The sequence below is a fragment of the Rhinopithecus bieti genome, unplaced genomic scaffold (assembly GCF_001698545.2).
Source record: "Rhinopithecus bieti isolate Rb0 unplaced genomic scaffold, ASM169854v2 scaffold_1014, whole genome shotgun sequence".
NCBI classification, from domain to species: Eukaryota; Metazoa; Chordata; class Mammalia; order Primates; family Cercopithecidae; genus Rhinopithecus; species Rhinopithecus bieti.
Window position 1 is genome coordinate 1,978,238 of NW_016803499.1, and position 21,084 is coordinate 1,999,321.

The 21,084-nt window shown below is 45.5% G+C and overlaps 1 protein-coding gene across 16 annotated transcripts in view; it reads left to right on the forward strand.

The window, feature by feature from the left end:
* The first annotated feature begins 1,275 nt into the window (after positions 1-1,275).
* Positions 1,276-21,084, forward strand: part of PPP6R3 (protein phosphatase 6 regulatory subunit 3) — a 160,045-nt gene continuing 140,236 nt past the window's right edge. For 6 of the 16 annotated variants that reach the window (XM_017886664.1, XM_017886667.1, XM_017886682.1 and 3 more), the window contains exon 1: positions 1,277-1,771. The gene's annotated coding sequence lies outside the window, so the exon portion shown is untranslated. Of the gene's footprint in view, positions 1,772-21,084 lie in introns of all 16 variants that reach the window. The other 10 variants (XM_017886707.1, XM_017886734.1, XM_017886720.1 and 7 more) reach the window with 2 other exon arrangements.

Consider the following 21,084-nt stretch of genomic DNA (forward strand, 5'->3'; position numbering starts at 1 on the left):
TTTCGCTCTTGCTGCTCAGGCTGGAGTGCAAGCCTCTCCCTCCTGAGTAGCTGGAATTGCAGGCACCTGCCACCATGCCCGGCTAATTTTTTTATTTTTAGTAGACACGAGGGTTTCACCATGTTGGCCAGGCTGGTCTCAAACTCCTGACTTTAGGTGATCCGCCTGCCTCAGCCTCCCAAAGTGGTGGGATTACAGGCATGAGCCACCACGCCTGGACATCGTGTGGATTTTCAGGGGACTCTGAGAGGCGCCTCAAATCCGTTTTGGAATAAGGCAGGTTATTAGCATGGGGTCTAACCGTGAGCTGTCTCAGTGTCCCGGGCTGGCTCTTGGGGCGGGGTCCTGATGTCTGGGACCTCGGTCGCCCCTGGGAGGCACGGAGACAGCGGGGAACGGGGAGCCCGGGGGAGCATTTAGAAGCTCATGTGCACAGGAAAACCCTGTCTCTACAAAAAATTAAATTAGCGGGGCCCAGTGGTGCGTGCCTGTGGTCCCAGCTACTCGGGAGGCTGAGGTGGGAGGATTGCTTGAACCCAGGAGGTGGAGGCTGCAGCGAGTCATGATCATCCCACTGCACTCCAGCCTGGACAACAGAGCAAGACCTTGTCTCAAAAAAAAACCCCAGGCCGGGTGTGGTGGCTCAGGCCTATAATCCCTGCACTTTGGGAGGCTGAGGTGGGTGGATCACCTGAGGTCAGGACTTCCAGACCAGCCTGGCCAACATGGTGAAACACCCGTCTCTACTAAAAATACAAAAATTAGCCGGGCATGGTGGCGTGCGCTTGTAGTCCCAGCTACACGGGAGGCTGAGACAGGAGAATTGATTGAACCTGGGAAGCGGAGGTTGCAGTGAGCTGAGGTCGCGCCACTGCACTCCAGCCTGGGCGACAACAGGGAAACTCCGTCTCAAAACAAAACCAAATCCCGAAACTTCTCGTCTAAATCCATCCTCCAGGACGAGGGGACTTCTCTCTTAGCGGTGGGTGACAGGTAGGGATATTCCGCGATCCCTCACTTTGACCCCGCTTCGAGGACAGCCACCTCTTTCGGATAAAGAAGCCGCCAATAGGATAAAATTCCGCCGTGGGGAATGCAGGAATCGATCCCATCACCTTTCCCACGCCAAACAAACACTGTTCCACTTATGCTGAATCCCTAGCTCAGGCTAACCGTTGCAGCCGGCGCCTATTATGGCTCACGTCATCACCGGTGTCCCCTGCCGCCCCCGCCCCGCCCCGCCCGGCCAGCTCGCCACCCCATTGGCTCCCTCGAGCATCCGGCTTCACGGCCATGATTGGTTTGGCTCAATTTAGTTTTAAAAAGCACTGGCCATTCGGATTGGTGGTCTGATACGTCCGTCAAGCGGAGGCCCTGCTGTTGCTACGGCGTAGGGGGACCCAGCCAGGTCTCTCCCGGTTTCTGATTTGTTTCTCAGGCTCCGGGGTCCTAGAGGTTCCGGATCCGTCAAGTCCATGGGAAAAGAATGCGCCCCTCGCGTTTGACTGACGAGGCTTGCGGGCCAATCGGAATGGAGTCGAGGAAGCCGCCAGGCGATCCAATAGGTGGTAGGGGGCGGGAGCGAGGGGCCAATGAGTCTGGAGCTGGGGGAGGGGGCAGGGCCACGATTGGCTGAGAGGCGGCCAGAGGGAGGGCGGGGGGAACTCAAGGCCTGCTTGATACGTCCGCCATTTTGGGCGCTTTGCTGATGGTGTCGGTGAGCGCGTTTCCCGCCTGAGCGCAACTAGCGGCGGGTCGTGGGCACCTCCAGGTAATGGGGGTGGGGGAGGCGCCGGAGCAGGCCGCGGCGCGGGGTGTGCGAGGCGCGCGGGCAGGCGCAGGGCCCCTCCACCTGGTCCCCGGCGGCTAAGGGAGGGAGCGTCCCGGCCCCTCTCCCCTCCCCCCCCGGAATTCGTCCCTCCGCGGGCCCGGGAGGCGCGGCGCCGAGTCCTTCCCGGCCGCTCCCAGCCTGCTCCTCCTGTCAGCCGAGGGCCCCGCCGGGCACGGGCCGCCGGGAGCGGGACGCGGCCGGGGCGGCGAACTTTGCGCCGCGTTGACGTTCGCGGGCCTTGCGCGGCGGGGCGGGAGAGGCGCCGCCCCTGACCCGGCTCTGGCTCCAGTCTTCCCGCCCGCCGGCGGCGGCCCGCAGCGTCGCCCACCGCCCGGCCCGCGCCAGGTCTCCGCTCCCGCTGGGCCTCCCGGCCAACTCCCCCCGGGGGCCTAGGGGAGCGCGTCAAGTTGAGGCAGCAGCTCGCCGTGAAGAGTCGCGAAGGCCATTGTTGGACTCTGCTCTCCGGGAAACAAGTTTTGTGGGTTTCTGTTAATTCGCCGCAGAGTCATCGGGATCCACACCAGCCAGTTCCGAGGCTCCCACTACCCTTCCCGGTGGCTTTTTAACTGCAGTGGTGGCTCTGATGTAGACTGTCTCGAATGCCTCCCTGGTGTATTTGAGCCGGGGGGAGGGGGTGGTCCTTCTTGTGGCTTGAAGTCCCTCCCTCTTAAAGAAACCCATTCACTATTAACTTGGAGGTGTTTCCTGTTGAGGTCCTGCTGGCTGTGATCACAATTTGGACTTCTTAATTATAGGTGAACGGGATGGGTCTTTGGATGTACCTTCGTGCCCTGACGTTTCAGCCGCGTGACTTAATGTCATTTTCCTGGTACTTAACGTTTTTTCTGTGGGGCTTTGGGTCTGTTTTGCTTTTATGGGAGGGGGTCTTGACAGGCATTCCCTTTCATCCTTGCAGCACTTGTTGACAGGGTGGTAGCTTACTTTATTCATGGGAAGTTTACTTCGATTTTGTCCTCAAGGTCATGCGTGTTGCAGATAGGTTTCAAGGGGAAACGGGACTCCAGGTTTCCAACCATCGAAATGTGCCTCCAGTAGCAAGTGTATGAGACCCAGTTGTGGTGGTGGTTGGGTTTTCCTCACTGTGGAGTGGAGTCAGTGACCACTTTTTAGCTCTGTGACCTTGGGCAAGTTACCCAGCCTCTCTCTGTCTTATTTTTCTCTGTAGAATGGGAGTAATAGTAAGTGTCCCAGCCATAAGTGTGTCAGGACTATTGCCCTAATACATGTAAAACAGCGAGAACCGTGCCTGGCACACAGAATCACCTCAGTGGCTGATTAGTGATTAGGCTACGTGATGGCTGTTATTATTTAATTTAAATTTGATTTTTAAATGTTTAGGTACTATTGGGAAGTCAGATGAGCGTTTAAGCCCTGACTCTTGGTGACTGTCTTTAGAAAGCTCTGTGTAAGAGTCAGTTGGGCTGAAAAAGTAAAACTAGAAGTTATCTTTTTTCAGTACAGGGGTTTTGAACGTTCCTTAAGTTAGGTACATTTACCGGAGTAATTGATGAGTAGTGGCACCTCAGAATGTTTAAAGAGGTGGTTAAATGCAGAAAAGCCCATCACAAGCTTAAGTCGGGCTTTATTCCTCATGTGCTTTTGGATACTAGTTTCTGGGTGACTGCCCCCCAAATCATTAACTTAGTATACTCGTTGTTACTGAAGACTGTAAATGTACCGTGAATTGCAGTATTTTTCAGCAAAGGTAGTTTAGGAAATAGCTGTTGTCCTGGAGGGATACTTTGGAAGGTATTCTCCACTTCAGCATTTCTGGTCAAGGAGTCTAGAACATTGAACAAAATGCCGTGTACTCAGTTAGAAATAAACTCACAGTCCTTTACCGCTTGCCCGGTGCTCTCCTCCGTGGTCCGCTTGCCCGGTGCTCTCCTCCGTGGTCCGCTTGCCCGGGGCTCTCCTCCGTGGTCCGCTTGCCCGGGGCTCTCCTCCGTGGTCCGCTTGCCCGGGGCTCTCCTCCGTGGTCCGCTTGCCCGGGGCTCTCCTCCGTGGTCCGCTTGCCCGGGGCTCTCCTCCATGGTACTCGAAACCTTGCGTGCCCTTCCCCTGGTATTGCTGTGTTTACTTGGGACTTGGTTTGCTGTATTGGAGATTAAGTGTGTTTTGATGGACTCAGTCTTAAGTAGAGATGAGTATCTTGCTGGTAGAACTTCAGGACAGGAAGAAGATTGTTTTGGGTTTAGAAGTCTAGCTTTTGTGTAAAGTATAGCAAAGCAAAGTAAACAAGCAAAAACTTGCTAGTTTCAATGAACTAATTGGGAATTTGAGAATCAGACCATAGCTGAGCACAAAATGAATAGAAGTTAATAGAAGTTAACATTGACAGGATGAGGTTGCCTAGGTTTTTACACACCTATAATCGCAGCACTTTGGGAGGCTGGCAGATCACTTAAGGTCAGGAGTTCCAGACCAGGCCAACATGTGAAACCTTGTCTCTACTAAAAATACAAAAGTAAGCCAGTCATGGTGGCGTGTGCCTGTAGTCCCAGCTATTCGAGAGGCTGAGGCAGGAGAATCACTTGAACCTGGGAGGCGGAGGTTGCAGTGAGCCAAGTCCCGCCTGGGAGACAGAGCGAGACTCAGTCTCAAAAAAAAAAAAAAAAAAAAAGATAGGACTTTGTATCTATTCAGTACAGAGATAATGTGCTTATGTGCTTGTTACAAATAAACATCTCTTTAAAACAAGTGTCACGATTGGCATTTTATTTCTATGATAACTTCTATTCTCTAGTTCTGTATTTTCAGTATTTGAGAGGTAGCCTGTGTGTGTGTTTGTGTGTGTGTGTGTTTTGGTCTAAAATTTTACAGTATTTTACTAAATAAGGGTAAATAATAGTGAAAATAAAGTTCTTCTATCTGCTCAACTAAAACTCAGCATTGACTTGGTCCTTAGAAGTTACGATCTGCACCCCAGTATGGGCTGCTACTTTTTCTAAGGCTGTACTGAAAAAAATACCTGGCTTCTTGGCTTTAAACAACTTTCATATTTGTTTCCTTTCTTAGCTTCAAATGATTTTTTTTTGATTTACTCTAGATCAGGAGTTCTCAGTTGGGGTGATTCCCCCCTACCCCAGGAAACATTTGGCAGTGTCTGGACACATTTTTGCTTGTTACAGCTTTGGGAGTGGGCAGTGTGCTTCTAGGGGGTAGAGGCCAAGGATACCGCTCAACATCCTACAGTGTCCAGCATAGCCTCCTCCCTGCCGGCCTGCAAAGTTATCCAGTCCCAAATAGCAACACTGCTGAGGTTGAGAAATCCTGCACTTAGATAGATGTGAGACTGACCTGCATTAGAATAATTAGAAATTTTTTAAGACCATGGATGTTGGACTCCACCACTGGAAATTTGTGGTGGGATTGAGAATCTTTTTTTTTTTTTTGAGACTAGTCTCGCTCTGTTGCCCAGGCTGGAGTGCGGTGGTGTCATCTCGGCTCACTGCAACCTCCACCTCCTGGGTTCAAGCAATTCTCTGCCTCAGCCTCCTGAGTGGCTCGGATTACAGGCGGCCGCCACCACGCCCAGCTAAGTTTTTTATATTTTTAGTAGAGACGGGGTTTCACATCTTGGCCAGGCTGGTCTTGAACTCCTGACCTCGTGATCCACCTGCCTTGGCCTCCCAAAGTTCTGAGATTACAGGCGTGAGCCACGATGCCTGGCCACGAGAATCTATTTTTGAAAAGCTTTCCAGACGATACTGAAATGCAGCTGAATTTTGGAACCACTGTTCTACACCACAGGTTTAGGGACTGTTTGTGAGTTAAGGGTTCCTTTGGGAGATCTGTGAACTTGATCTTTACAGTACTTAGATTCTGACTTGGAGATTATTTAGTAGTGGGGATTATTTAGATGGTGTACTTAACCATTTTTCAGATGCCTGAAGACTGAACTTTAGAAGCATTTGTTAAATAAATTGATTTTGTAAAATATCTTAGGACTCTTTTTAACCTCATGAAAATACATTACCATACTATGCTGAAACTAAGCAAAATTCTTAGATATTTAGAGTTCGCTTCTGTGCTGAATAATCTTATAGTACTGTAATTTTTGGGTTATATATCTTTTGCCCTCCTTTTGTCAGTCAGTGGTCAGGTCTGTTTTTAGATGCCAACTTCAACTTTTTTTTTTTTTGGAGACAGTCTCACTGTGTCACGCAGGCTGGAGTGCAGTGGCGTGATTTTGGCTCACTGCAACCTCTGCCTCCTGGGTTCAGGTGATTCTCTTGCCTTAGCCTCCTGAGTAGCTAGGATTACAGGTGCATGCCACCACACCTGGCTAATTTTTGTTTGTTTTTTTTTTTTTGAGACGGAGTCTCGCTCTGTCGCCCAGGCTGGAGTGCAGGCTGGAGTGCAGTGGCACGATCTCAGCTCACTGCAAGCTCCGCCTCCTGGGTTCAGGTGATTCTCCTGCTTTAGCCTCCTGAGTAGCTAGGATTACAGGTGCGTGCCACCACACCTGGCTGATTTTTGTATTTTTAGTAGAGATGGGGTTCCACCATGTTGGCCAGGCTGGTCTCGATCTCCTGACCTCAAGTGATCTGCCTGCCTTGGCCTCCCACTGTGCTGGGATTACAGGCGTGAGTCACCATGCCTGTGTTTTGTTTTGTTTTGTTTTTTTTTTAATAAAGACCTATTCCCAGAAAATTAGCCCTGGATCACTTTACCAGTTCTGCCCGTTGAGGGCACAGACAGGCATATAGTATGCTCAGCCTTTTAACACAGTGATCCTGCCTACTGGTAAATTGGACTCTTCTGTTCCCTAGACTCTGATCCGAACAGAGAAGTGTTCTTTTCTCCTGGGGAGATGAGATGCATTAGTAGAGACAAGGGTAGATCTTTTTTGCTTATATTAAAATTTAGATTATCCAGTTTATTGAATGGAAGAATATTAGGAAAACTACAAATTTTTAGCAACTAAATGTTAGTATCTGAAGTTACAAAAGGTCATGGAGGCATTTTCTTATTCTTCACCCTGAAATTTGGCCTGTGGCTATGTTGAGAACTACCAGTGACCCCCATCTACTTCTAATATCCATTTATTTGATCAACAAATACATTAATTGAGTCCTTTCTCTGCTAGGAACTATATTAGGGATTCACTGATGAACAGGCCCGTAAGTACCTGCAGTTTAGAGGAAGAGGCAAACAATTACAAGAGACAGCAAAGCTGTTAAGAATTGTACATGGTGTCAGTGGGGCCTGGGAGGAAAGAGCCTCTGTTTGCTGGTTAGTTGATTTGCTTAAACTTTGGGTGGTTGAGATTTCCAGAAGTTTTGCAAAAGAATAAAATAGTTACAGTTTGTTACTCGTTTATAAGAAGTAGTTACTTCGACTTGCCTCCTTAGTTTGGGGAGTCTTAAAAAGCAGTGCCATTCTTCCCATGCTGAAGATGTTTTGTAATGACAAATAGGTGTTTATAGCTCCATACACAACAGTTATCCGTTGACCAAACTTCAAACACTGACTCTCTGGTTCCAGACCCATTTGAAGCTTGCCGTAGGTTTTTGCACAACATTTTCGGCATTCCTGAAATGAATGATGCTTCAAGTGGGAGTGGGTGTTTTTCCTGCTGCACTATGGATCTAGGTTGACTGGAGATTTTGTTTTGGCCTTTTGACTTTGGCTTAGGTTTGTTTGTCATGGAAGCCTCCTTCTTCCCTCCCACCGCCTTTAGTTTTATGAGGAGGGAGAAAGTTGCTAGTCAGATCAATACTCAGTTTATTTCAGGTTTTGAAAGATTACAGACTGACATTTGGATACCAAGTAGACTGGCTACATGGCCAAGAAGCAAGTAAAAGGGCATCTGACGGTATGTGAAAAGGTTTCTTATCTCTATGCCTAGCCAGGACATTCTCGTGTCACAGACTGGACAAAGAGCTGCTTTACCCTGAGTAGAGGCCATTTACTGTGTGTCACAGCTGGCTAATGTTGACCTGTTTTAGATGCATTAGTGAAGACTATACAGTTGACTGAACTTATACCATTAAAGTTCGATAGGTTCCGAACATCTTTTTACAGATATAAGGAGGCTCTGATTTTGTACTTCACAGCAACTCTGGGGAAAACCAGGGGATTATTAGTTCCAGAACTTCTTACAGTGGAAATATATAGTGACTTGAAGTGGTTTGAATTCCCCAGAGATTTGACTACCATGAAATCTGATGGTCCAAGAAAAGATGAATGAAAGATTGTTTTTAGGACCATGAGAGAGCAGGACTGACACGGCTGCAGACTGATGTTGAGTCAGACAGACTTGGAGAAAGTTGTGTGGGACTGTTAGTTGGAGCCTTGGGTTTCCTATACCTCTATGTAAATCTGAACAGATATTTTGGTGGCAGAGACACACTTTGAGAAAAAAGAACTTGCCTGAGAACACATGTCACACTGAGACCCTAATCAGGGCAGTTCACACTGTCTACTAAGGCATTCTCCATGGTTGGCTGGTCAGATTGGTTGGACTTTGGTCCTCAGACGGGGGTAGCGGGAGGAATATTGACTAGTCTTGACAATTAACTGGGGCTTCCATTCATGAGAATCATGGTTTTGGACTGGAACAGAACTTAGAGGTCATTGTTTTTTTTTTTTTTTTTTGAGACAGAGTCTCACTCTGTTGCCCAGGCTAGAGTGTAGTGGCGCGATCTCAGCTCACTGCAGCCTCCGTCGTACAGTTTCAAGCAATTCTCCTGCCTCAACCTCCCAAGTAGCTGGGACTACAGGCGCGTGCCATCACACCTGGCTGATTTTTTATTTTTAGTAGAGATGGGGTTTCACCATGTTGGCCGGGCTGATCTCGAACTCCTGACCTCAAGTGATCCACCCACCTTGGCCTCCCAAAGCGTTGAGATTACAGGCGTGAGCCACCATGTCCAGCCCATTGATTCTTACAGAAAAATGGAGGCCATGCAGAAGAATGGACCCAGAAAGAGTGGAGAAATCTCAGCCCCGGTGATTCCTTAGGGTTGTGGTGGTCCCACCAAACCACAGTTTTAATTGCTGTTTGTTTCAAGAGTGACTTCGCAGCTGGATTTTACTTAGAATTCAGAATAGATGGTTAACATCTGGAATTTTATTTTTGGCGGTAGTATGTGTCAGTTTTTTGTCACTGTATATAGTATTTGAGGGGTTCTCTTTTGTTGATATAGAGATACACAGGGTTTCTATTGCCTTTGGACAGTGGACAGGTCTCATCTGTCTGTTGTCTGCAAGTGAGACCCTGCCCCTTCTGAATAAACAACACTCTGAATGACTGCCCCTTTCCACCCTGGACTTCTTGTTGTTACACCCTAAGATGGACTCAGCAGCTATACGATCCTCCCATCATAGGTATAGTCTTTTCTAACAAAAGTACAGAAACAACTCCAAGGTGCAGTGAATGATCTCAAGGAGAGAAGTGGAGTACTGTGGGATCGTAGAGCGGCCTGGAGGCCTAACCGGCTGCTCTGGGGAAGTACAGGGTGGTGATGGTGGTTTCAGTGGCGGGGAGGTTACAGAGTTAGTATTGATATGCAAATTTTCTTCCTCCAAATTAAATTTGGAGTATGCTATATATGTTTTAATGTACATAACTGTGAATATGAATATTACTTTAGAACATGTGTAGCGTAATTTCTGCAGGTGGAGTAGAGATAATGAATTTCAGGTTTGCAGTTTGCTTTCTGAAACATCTTTTTTTTTTTTTTTTTAATTGAGACGGAGTCTCGCTCTGTCACCCAGGCTGGAGTGCAGTGGCCGGATCTCAGCTCACTGCAAGCTCCGCCTCCCGGGTTCACGCCATTCTCCTGCCTCAGCCTCCCGAGTAGCTGGGACTACAGGCGCCCGCCACCTCGCCCGGCTAGTTTTTTGTATTTTTTAGTAGAGACAGGGTTTCACCATATTAGCCAGGATGGTCTCTATCTCCTGACCTCGTGATCCGCCCGTCTCGGCCTCCCAAAGTGCTGGGATTACAGGCTTGAGCCACCGCGCCCGGCCCTGAAACATCTTTAAAGTTTATTCTTTCCTGGCACTCAGGACATTGTAGGGTAACTTTATTTGCTATGGAGTCTCACATTTTATATAGAATCATTTTTTCAACATAGTGTGGATAATCACATATGCCTTGAAGGATCAATATATGTTAATAGATGATTGGATCTTTTTGATTTTTGCACTTAATTTCTTTACAAATCCTACATTATAACCAGACAGCTCTATTGAGGGTTTGCAGATTTTTTCTGTAAAGGGCCAGTTAGTAAATATTTTAGGCATTGGAGGCTAAATGGTCTCTGCGAGGACTCAGCTCTGCTTTTGTAGTGTGAAAGCAGCCGTAGCCAATCTGTAAACAAATGAAGGTGGCTGTCTTCCAATAGAACTTCACTTAAAAAAGCAGACAGAGGGCTGGATTTGGCCTGTGGGTTGTAGTTTGTCAATGCCTGCTCTAATCTGGTTTGTTTTTGTTTATCTTTTTGAGATAGAGTCCCAGGCTGGAGTGCAGTGGTGTAATCTGGAGTGCATGCAGTGGTTGTAATCCCAGGCTAGAGTGCAGTGGTTTTTGTTTATTTTTTTGAGGTAGAGTCCCAGGCTGGAGTGCAGTGTAGCTCACTGCAGCCTTGACTGACCTCCCTGGCTGAAGCGATTCTCTCACCTCAGCCTCCCGAGTAGCTGAAACTATAGGCACATGCTACCACACCCAGGTAATTTTTTTTTTTTTTTTTACTTGTAGAGACAAGATCATCCTATGTTGCCCAGGCTGGTCTTGAACTCCTGGACTCAAGCAGTCCTCCCACCTTGTTTTCCCAAAGTGTGAGATTACAGGTGTGAACTACCACACCTGGCCTCTAATCTTTTTATTTTAACTTGTAATTGGACTATGAATTCAAAGAGTATATATCAGCCCATGTGTCCAGATATTATTAAACATTAGAACTGACACTTGTGTACACAGTAACCAGCTTAGGAAATAGAATGTTGCCATACCTTTGGGTCCCTGTGTCCTTGGCTCACCACTTCCCTCTTTCTGACCTCCCCAAGGCAAATACCTTGCATGTATCATTTTTCTGCTTTACTTTATGGTGTTGCAAGCTATGAATGTATCCTTATATAATGTAACTTCATTTTTGCATTCCTTTAGATGATGTAAATGGAGTCACTTTGTTCTTTTTTTGCCCCCACTCAACATTGTTTTTGTGATCCGTTTATTCATATGTTTGAGTACTTACCATGTCTTGAACACTGTTCTACTGCTGGGCATGTTAACATTAAGCAAAGCAGATGAAGAGTCCCTGTTTTCATGGAGCTTACATTTTGGTAGGGGAAAGACAACAGATAAATGAAAGATACAGTAGCCATATGGTAACACAAACAGGGAGAAAAGTAAACCAGGAGGGGTGGGGTGTGCAGAGTGCTTGTTATCTGCAGATTGAAATACAGCAGTCAACAGAAGGAATGCAGGGACCCAGCCACAAGGCTGTGGGTGGGAGTGGCGTAGGGGCAGCATTATAGACGGACGGTCAGCAGGACAGGGTGCTAAGAAGGAGGCGTGTCTGCTGTGCTGAAGGAGCAGCGGAGGCTGGAGTGAGGAGCCTGAGGGAGAGGGGGAGGAGAGTAGGCCAGATGGATGGGGGAGATGGGAGATGGGGGAGGGGGGTAGGTCACACTGGCCATTGTGAAGATTTTGTCTTTTTCTCTGAGTGAGATGGGTAATTCACTTGGTGTTTTGAGCAGAGGGTGTCACATGATGTGGTTTCTAAAGGTCCCCTGAAGCTGTGTTAAGAATAACTGTCCTGTGCTGCTGGAGGGAGGCTGGAGGCTCTGGCAGTGATCCAGGAGAGCAGTAATGGCAGCTGGGACTGAACGGGAGCAGAGGTGGCAGTGAGAAGAGGTTGGCTGCTGGATCCTTCTTGAAAAGGAAGAGCAGACAGGATTTGCTGGCAGATTGGAGTGGGTGTGAGAGAGGAGTAAAGGATGATACCAGGGATTTTTGCAGCTGGTGGGCGTTGCCATGTATAAGGAAAGGGAAGACTATGGGAAGAACAGGCTGTGGAAATAAGATGAGGAGTTGGGTTTTGTGCATGTTCAGTTTCTGAAGCTTTTGGAGAGCAGATTGGAGATACGTTGGATTGGGGTGTTTGGTGCTCAAGGGAGAGATTTAGGCTTCAGATAGAAATAGGAGTCTTCAGTGTTTAGGTGGCACTTAACAGTCCCGAGGTTGAGTGAGAGCACTGAAGGAATGAGGCTCTGTGGCAGCCTGGAGGGTGGAAGGAGCAGCTTTGAGGCCTTGGGAAAGTGCTGTCACGGAGGATAGAGTGGGGACCTTGACCAGTGCTGCTGCTGTGAGGTCACCTGAGATGAGGGCCAAGACTCGTCTTGTGGCTCTGGCAGCGTGGAATTAATCGATGATCTTGATGAGAGCTGTTCCCACATGGTGGTGCGGGAAAAGCCTGGAAGGGAGCATTCACAAGGATTGAGAGAAGAGAAAGGCAAGTAGAGAGAGCTCCATCATGGGATTTGCCACAGTGATGAAGGGAGATTTGGGATCCTGAGGTGATGAGATGGGAGAAACCACAGCGTTTTTGCAGTGTTAGTGAAGTAATTCTCTAGAGGATGAATGATGTGATGAATTAGGAGAGGTGACCCTTGCTGGAGCCACATTCTTGGGAAGGCAGCAGGAAATGCGTGGGTGACCATGTGGAGAGTTGGCATCCATGGGCTCCACCCTGGTGGGAGGAGGGAGAGCAGACTAGGGGAGATGAGATAGTGGATGCATGTGGACGTTGGCTGCTGCTGCTTTTTTTTTTTTTTTTTTTTTTCTTGGTGAAATGGAAGTTCTCAGCAGTCAGTGAGAATGAGGGGGAGTCAGGGCTGGCGGGGTGTGAGGAGAAAGGAGGAAGTATGACATATTCTGTGGGAAAGTAAGAATGGCCTACCTGAGGGTAGCAGTCCTGAGTTCCAGTGAAGACAGCAGGATTTGTTATTTTTCCTGGAAGAAGAGTAGGCATTGCTTCATTTAACTGGGGTTGTGCTTTTCCCATTCAGAAATAGCAAAGCAAGAGAGGGGCGGGGGAGTGATTCTGTTGGTGGGTCATGGTGGTACAGCTGGGAAGGGAAGGCGTGAGACGGGTAGGTTTGCCCGCATTGGTGTGTGTGGTTTTGCTTTATCCGTCTTCACTTCTCTGTTATATTGCAGACTGAATATGTCTCATTTTCTTCTTTGTTCTGCCATTGGGGAGTAGAATTGTTACTAGTATGAAGGAATGCTGCCTTAAACAAGTGCAGATGCATTTCTCCGAGGTATCAGCCATGTAGAACTGCAGGGTAGTGGGACATGTACATCTTCAACTTTACTAGATGGTGCAAATTGTTTTCCGAAATGATTTGTGCCTCTTTACCTCACTACCAGCACCGTCCTACATCCTTGCCAGCCCTTGGTATTGTCAGACTTTAATATTTGCAGGTTTGGTGGATGTAAACTTATATCTCAGGGTTTTTTTTTGTTTGTTTTAATGACGTTATTGAGAGATAATTTACATACTATTCAATTGATCAATTTAAAGTGTACAACTGAGTGGATTTTAATATATTCACAGAACTGTGCAATCATCACCACAATCTAACTTTGTAACATTTTATCACCCCTCAACAACAACAAAAAACCCACCTTGTACCCATTGGACTATTCTGGACATTTCATATTAATAGAATCATAAAATATGTGGTGTTTTGTGACCAGCTTCTTTCAACTTAGCATGTTTTCAGGTGTCATCCATGTTTTAGCATGTATCCGTATCAGTCTTTCATTGTTTTTAGTTGCTGAATAGTGTTCAATTGTATGGATATACCACATTTTATTTGTCCATTCATCAGTTGATGGACATTTGTTTCCCGTGAAATATATATTTGATTTTCATCCTTGGCATGGTTTCCGGACATACAGCTCCTAAAATCTTTGGACTTTCCAAAATGGTAAGTGTCTTTATGTATGCTCGTGAGTTGACTGATAGCTAGCAGACCTAGGCAGCTTCAGGCTGGGGGCTGGTCACTGGAAAGACCTAGCCATGTTTAGAGGGTTGGGACTTTCAGCTCCACCCCCAGCCTTCAGTGAGAGGAGATTTGCTGAACGTTGAATTGATCAACTGCCAATGATATAGTCAGTTGTGCCCAAGTAATGTCACTGCCATAAAAACCTAGAAGGACTGGGTTCTAGAAACTTCTAGAACACATGGAGGTTCCTGGAGGGTGGTGTGCCCGTAGAGGGCATGGAAGCTCTGAGCCCCTCCCCTCTTACCTTGCCACGTGCATCTCTCCATCTGTATCCTTTGTAATATCATTTATAATAAACTGGTAAACTTGTTTCCCTAAGTTCTGTAAGCTACTCTAGCAAATTAATCAAACCCAAGGAGTAGGTTATGGGAACCCCAGTTGATAGCTGGTCGGGGGGAAGCACAGGTAAAACAACCTGGAGCTTGTGATTGGCATCAGAAGTCAAGGACAGTCTTGTGGGACTGAGCCCTCACCTTGTGCGATCTGACTGTATCTCCAGGTCGATGGTGTTGGAATTGAATTGGAGGACTACCTGGTGTCTGCTGCAGAACTGATTGCTTGATGTGTGGTCACATAAGTATCCTGTGTTGATTGTTAAGTGAAATAATAGGAAAAACACTCTGGCTTGTTTATTTTTGTCTGTTACTGGATTTCTACTTTTTGGCTATTGTGAATAATACTTCTGTGAATATTTGCATGCAAGTCTTTGGGTAGACATGTTTTTATTTCTCTTGGTGTATATGTAGGAGGGGAATTGTTGGATAATGTGATAACTTTAACATTTTGAAGATTTGCCATTTCCTTATGGTTAATGCTGCTGAGTGTCTTTTTATATAGCTTATTGGCTATTTTGCATGTTAAAAAGCAATTGTCCTTTTTTTTTTTTTTTCTGAGACAAGGTCTTGCTTTGTCACCTAGGCTGAAGTGCACTGTGGCGTGATCATAGCTTACTGCATCTTGGAACTCCTGGACTCAAGGAATCCTCTCGCCTCAGCCTCCCAAGTAACTGGGACTACAAACACTCACCACCATGCCTGGCTAATTTTTACAATTTTTGCAGAGACAAGGGTTTTGCTTTGTTGCCTAGGCTGGTCTTGAACTTCTGGCTTCAAGCAGTCCACCCACCTTGGCCTGTCAAAGTGTTGAGATTACAGGCATGTGCCACTGCGCCTGGCCTGATTATCTTTTTAATATCTTATTGGCTATTTGTGTATCTTTTTTAGAGGAAAGATCACTTAAATCTTTTGTCCTTGCTCCTTTTTCAAAAAAGAAATGCTGTATTTTCCCATTTTAACTTACCTAATGCCTTATGATTTATGTGTCCATGTTCATGGTGAGATTGGCCTGTAATTTTCCTTTTTTGTATCAACTTTGATGAGTTTTATTATCAAGATTATTCTAGTCTAATAAAACAAACTGTAGTATTTCCTCATTTTTGTTCTCTTGAGAGTTTATGTAAAATGGAATTATCTGTTCCTTGAAGGTTTGGTAAGCTTGCCGGTAAGACCACTGGGGCCTGGTGTTTTCTGTCTCAGATTTTTAAATTACTTATTTGGATGTTTTAATATTTATAGGATTATTAAAATATTTGTTTTTTCCTGAGTCACATTTGATAGTTTATGTTAAAAAATTTGCTTATTCTTGTCTGTATTTTCACATATATCGGCATAAAATTCTGACTTACTATCTTTTGCATCTCTATCATATTTGTAATTAATCACTAATATTTAACTTAAACAGTATGTTTAGGTCATTAATTTTCAACCTTTTAATATATTTATATGTACATACATATCTAAATAAAGTAGTAATTTCCATTTAAGTACCACTTTAGCTATATGCTGTACATTTTGCTATGTACAATTTTTATCTTTAATTCTGAATATATTCAGATTTTCATTATGATTTCAAATCTTGGCATATATATCTTTTTAAAATCTTTGTTATTGATGACAAACTTAAATTGTGTTAATAGGGCTGGTATGATGGCTCACACCTATATTCCCAGCACTTTGGAAAGCCTAGGCAGGAGGATTGCTTGAACCCAGGAGTTTGGGAGCAGCCTGGACAACATAGTGAGACCCCAGCTCTACACATTTTTTTTTTTTTTTTTAAATTAGCTGGGCGTAGTGGTTCGTGCCTATAGTCGCAGCTACTCAGGAGGCTGAGGTGGGAGGATCGCTTGAGCCCAGGAGTTCGAGGCTGCAGTAGTGAGCTATGATTGCACCACTGTACTGCCATCTGTACCTCCAGCTGGGTGACAGAGGAGAACCCCTGTTTCTTTAAAAAAAAAAAAAAAGGCCGACGCGGTGCTCAAGCCTGTAATCCCAGCACTTTGAGGCCGAGACGGGCGGATTCACGAGGTACAGGAGAATCGAGACATCCTGGCTAAACGGTGAAACCTGTCTCTACTTTAAAAATACAAAAAACTAGCCGGGCGATGAGGTGGGCGCCTGTAGTTCCAGCTACATCGGGAGGCTGAACAGGAAATTGGTGAAACCCGGGAGGCGGAGCTTGCAGTGAGCTGAGATGCCCAGCCACTGCACTCCAGCCTGGTGCAGAGCAGACTCCGTCCCAAAAAAAAAAAAAAAAAAGGATTAATAAAATGTGGCTGATATGATTTTGATTCTTGAAATTTGTTGAGGCTAGTTTTAGTCTGATGTACATTTTCATCACTATTCCATGTGTGTTTAAAAGAATGTGTATTTCCAAATTATAAGGTGAGGCTTTTCCATATCTGTTCAAACTAGTATCCTTAATTTTTTTCTGCTTGTTTTGTTCATTGGTGGGGGGTTGGGGTGGGTGTTAGAATACAACACTGGATGTCCCTGACTTGTGATAGTTTAACTTAGGATTTTTGCACTTTATGATAGACTTATTGGGACATAACCCCATTGTAAGTTGAGGAACATCTGGACTTCATGATGGCTCAATTTATGCTTTTTCAGCTCTGTAATGAGTTTATTAGGGTATTAAATTCATTTTCATCCAGGTGCGGTAGCTTATGCCTGTTATCCCAACACTTTTGGCGTCTGAGGTGGGAGGATCGATTGCTTGAGTCCAGGAGTTTGAGACCAGCCTGTGCAACATCTCTACAAAAAATTTAAAAAATTAGATGGGTATTGGCAGCATGTGTCTGGAGTCCCAGCTACTCAGGAGACTGAGGTGGGAAGATCTGCTTGAGCCTAAGAGGTGGAGGCTGCAGTAAGCCATGATTGCGCCACTGCACTCCAGCCTGAGAGACAGAGGGAGACATTGTCTCTTAAAAAAAAAAGAGAGAGAAAAATATATAAAATTTCCAACTTACAGTCGATTTATTGGGACATAATCAACCCAGTGGTGAGTTGAGGAGGTTCTGTACCTTCGATGATGGGATTTGTCAGATTCTGTGGCACTCACTTTTGCTTTGTATGTATAGAGACAGGCTCACTGTGTCGCCCAGGCTGGTTTTTTTCTTGTTGAGATGGAGTTTTGTTCTTTCACCCAGGCTGGGGTGCAGTGGCGTGATCTCGGCTCACTGCAACCTCTGCCTTCCGGTTTCAAGCGATTCTTCTGCCTCAGCCTCCGAAGTAGCTGGGATTACAGGCACCTGCCACCACGCCTGGCTAATTTTTGTACTTTTAGTAGAGATGGGGTTTTACCATGTTGGCCAGGCTGGTCTCGAACTCCTGACCTCATGATACACCTGCCCCAGCCTTCCAAAGTTCTGGGATTACAGACGTGAGCCACTGCGCCCGGCCCAGGGTGGTCTTTTAACTCCTGGGCTCAAACAATCCTCCCACTTTGGCCTCCCAAAGTATTGGAATTTAGAGGTGTGAGCCCCCATGCCCAACCAAGTTAAGAATTTTTTTTTTTTTTTTTTTTTTGAGATGGAGTCTCGCTCTGTCACTCAGACTGGAGTGCAGTGGCCGGATCTCAGCTCACTGCAAGCTCCGCCTCCCGGGTTTACGCCATTCTCCTGCCTCAGCCTCCCGAGTTGGTGGGACCCAAGTTAAGAATTTTAAACTTGCCTGTGACTTGCACAATTTGTCATTCTGTAAATCTTTGTTTCTATGAATATTTTCCCACTAAAGCATATATATAGGCTGAAAACTTAAGTATCTTTTGTCAAGGTGTTATGTAACTATGACAAGTGACTTTTGGTTACTGTTTGCCTTATATATCCTTTTCTGCCCTTTTACTTTCAAGCCCTTTTGTGGTCTTAATATTTTAGATGTGCGTTTTGAAAACCACACATAGCTAAATTATAGTTTATAATTTGACTCTAAACTGATGAGTTAGTGCACTTGGTAATTTTTTTTTTTTTTTTTTTTTGAGACAGTCTCACTGTGTCGCCCAGGCTGGAGTGCAGTGGTGTGAGCTCAGCTTACTGCAACCTCCACCTCCCGGGTTCAAGTGATTCTCCTGCCTCAGCCTCCTGAGTAGCTGGGACTACAGGCGTGCACCACCATGCCCAGCTAACTTTTGTGCCTTCAGTAGAGACGGGGTTTCACCATGTTAGCCAGGATGGTCTTGATTTCCTGATCCACCCGCCTCAGCCTCCCAAAGTGCTGGGATTACAGGCTTGAGCCACCGCGCCCGGCCTGTAGAGTTCTTATTTCTTATCCTTTCTCTGCCTGAGGGTTGGTTTTTTTTTTTTTTTGAGACGGGTCCTTGCTCTGTCACGCAGGCTGGAGTGCAGTGGTGCTATCCTGGCTCACTGTAGCCTTGGACACCTGGACTCATGTGATCCTCCCACCTCAGCCTCCCGAGTAGCTGGAACTACAGGTGCAAGCCACCACCCCTGGCTAATTTTTGTATTTATTTTTTTTTTAATGAACAGGGTTTTGCTATGTTGACCAGGCTGGTCACCTAGGCTCAAGTGATTATCCTGCCTTGGCCTCCCAAAGTGCTCGGATAACAAGTGTGAGTTACCGCGCCTGGCCTGGTATATTTCTTCAATTAAAAAAAAATTCTCAGCCATTTTTGCTTTGATATTTCTCACCTGCTTTTTCAGTTATCTCCTTCTAGTACTCCGTTGAGATCTTATATTTAGTATATTTTCTTTTTCGTCTCGGCCTCCCAAAGTGCTGGGATTACAGGCTTGAGCCATCGCGCCCGGCCAGAGCTCTTCTATACCAGACACTGTCTGAGCGCTTGGTATTTACCAAAGAACAGAATAGATAATATTCTGTACCTTGGTAGAACTTAGCATCTAGTGAAACAAACTTCTAGGGTAGGGATGGAGGTAGCTGTGAGAATTTTCTTGTTTTTATCAGCCTAGCTTTGCATTTAAAGAGGTGCTTTAATATAAGAGTCCAGGATTTTTACATATTCTGGGCTTAAAGTGCTTCTCCTGTTGGCCAGTTCAGCAAATGTTTTGTTTTATTTTTAGGTTGCTGGTATTATCTGCTATTTTAGATTATTCTTTTGGTGTCTCGATATGTCCAAATAACCAAGTACCCGATATGTGTTTTGAGTAAGTGCCAGCTAGTATGCAAAATATTTAAAAAATTACAATAGGGGATTTTCATTTTGCTAAGAGTTAGCAAATAGATGACTTTTCCCCTCCTTCATATGGAGCGTTATTGTGTCAATTTCAGGAAATTCTTAGAGATTTTCAACTCTTTTACATTAGTTAGCTCATGTTTTATATCCAGAAATGGGAAAGATTTCAAGGATAATTACCATTTTGAAATGGGATCATTTGATTGCTAGAAAATGTTAACATTGACTCCAGCCAAGTACACAACATTAGAAACAATCTGGAAAAAGGGATATGGATCAAAATAGATTATGAGCCAAATCTGTCTCGAGGGAGGAAGAGAGTAGAGTTCAGCATTTATAATACATGGCCTATCCCAAGAGAGGGGAGGGACTCTTTTATACAGAAAAAATATTAAAAGCCTTACTTTGACCAATAAATTAAAAAGAGGCAATTAGAAACAAGAGCCATGGAGGGACATAATGACACATAGGCTGGGGCTAGTACTGGAGTTCATTTTGTGACACTCTGGTATCAGATCCTGTCAGTTTTGGTCCTGTCTCTGCCATGGTCTTCATTGAGGGTTAGGGGCTTTGGTGGCAGCAGGAGCACACTGCTGATCCCAGAAGCACAGGGTTAAGAACTAACTGCCTTGAATACGATCTTAGTGATTTTCAGTGGAGCTAAGGAGTTTGAATTGCATAGGCAATGTAACTTCATCAAACTTCAAAGAGCCAAGCTTGATAATCTTTCAGGGTTACGAGAAAAGAATGAGAAGGGATTATAGAGGACATGGGTTAGAGAGAGCTGGTTTAGCAGAATTGTTGTGAGGATTAAAGGTAAGTATTACTGGGCATGTGTGTATCTATCTTCAGAAGAAAGTAGAGTCCATTCTCTCTGTTTACCCTCTTGTCAGGCCTAACATTTTTCAGTTCTTGGTATCAGTTACTAGTAAAGTGCCTCATGGTTAGTGTAAACCTTCAGCAGCCTGCTGTGCTTACTTACCTCCACTTGCAGGAGGTAGGTGTGCCTTTTTATTTTGCTTGCTGAGTGCCTGCTGTTAAATTGTCACTTGTGTTTGATTCTTTACATGTGTTACTTGTAACTCTTTATTCCTTCTAGATGAGTATGAAGTGCGAGGTAGTCATCTTAAGATGAAGCAGCTGTGAAGGAGGGAGGCAGTCTGGCCAGAATGTTTAGGAAGAAGGTCATTAAGGTGATCAGAAGTGGGTTAGAACCTTGGTTTGACCACTGACTAGCTGTCTTACCTTGGGCAAATTGTCTCACCTTTCTAAGCTCCAGTTTCTTCACATGTAAAATGAGAATCATATTAAAATTATCCTGGCCAGGTGCGGTGGCTCACGCCTGTAATCCCAGCACTTAGCACTTTGGGAGGCCGAGGCAGGCGGATCACCTGAGGTCAGGAGTTCAAGACTAGCCTGGCCAACATGGTGAAACCCTGTCTCTACTAAAAAAAAAAAAAAAAAAAAAATTAGCCAGGTGTGGTGGCAGGCACCTGTAATCCCAACTACTTAGGAGGCTGAGGCAGGAAAATCGCTTGAACCCGGGAGGCAGAGGTTGCAGTGAGTCAAGATCATGCCAGTGCATTCCAGCCTGGGCAACAGAGTGAGACTGGCCAAAAAAAAAAAAAAAAGAAAAAAAACTAAACTCCTACCTTTCCCATAGAAAATGACTTTGGGTAATTTGAAATTGTGGAGTGTTTTGTTTTGCAAGTTTTCTA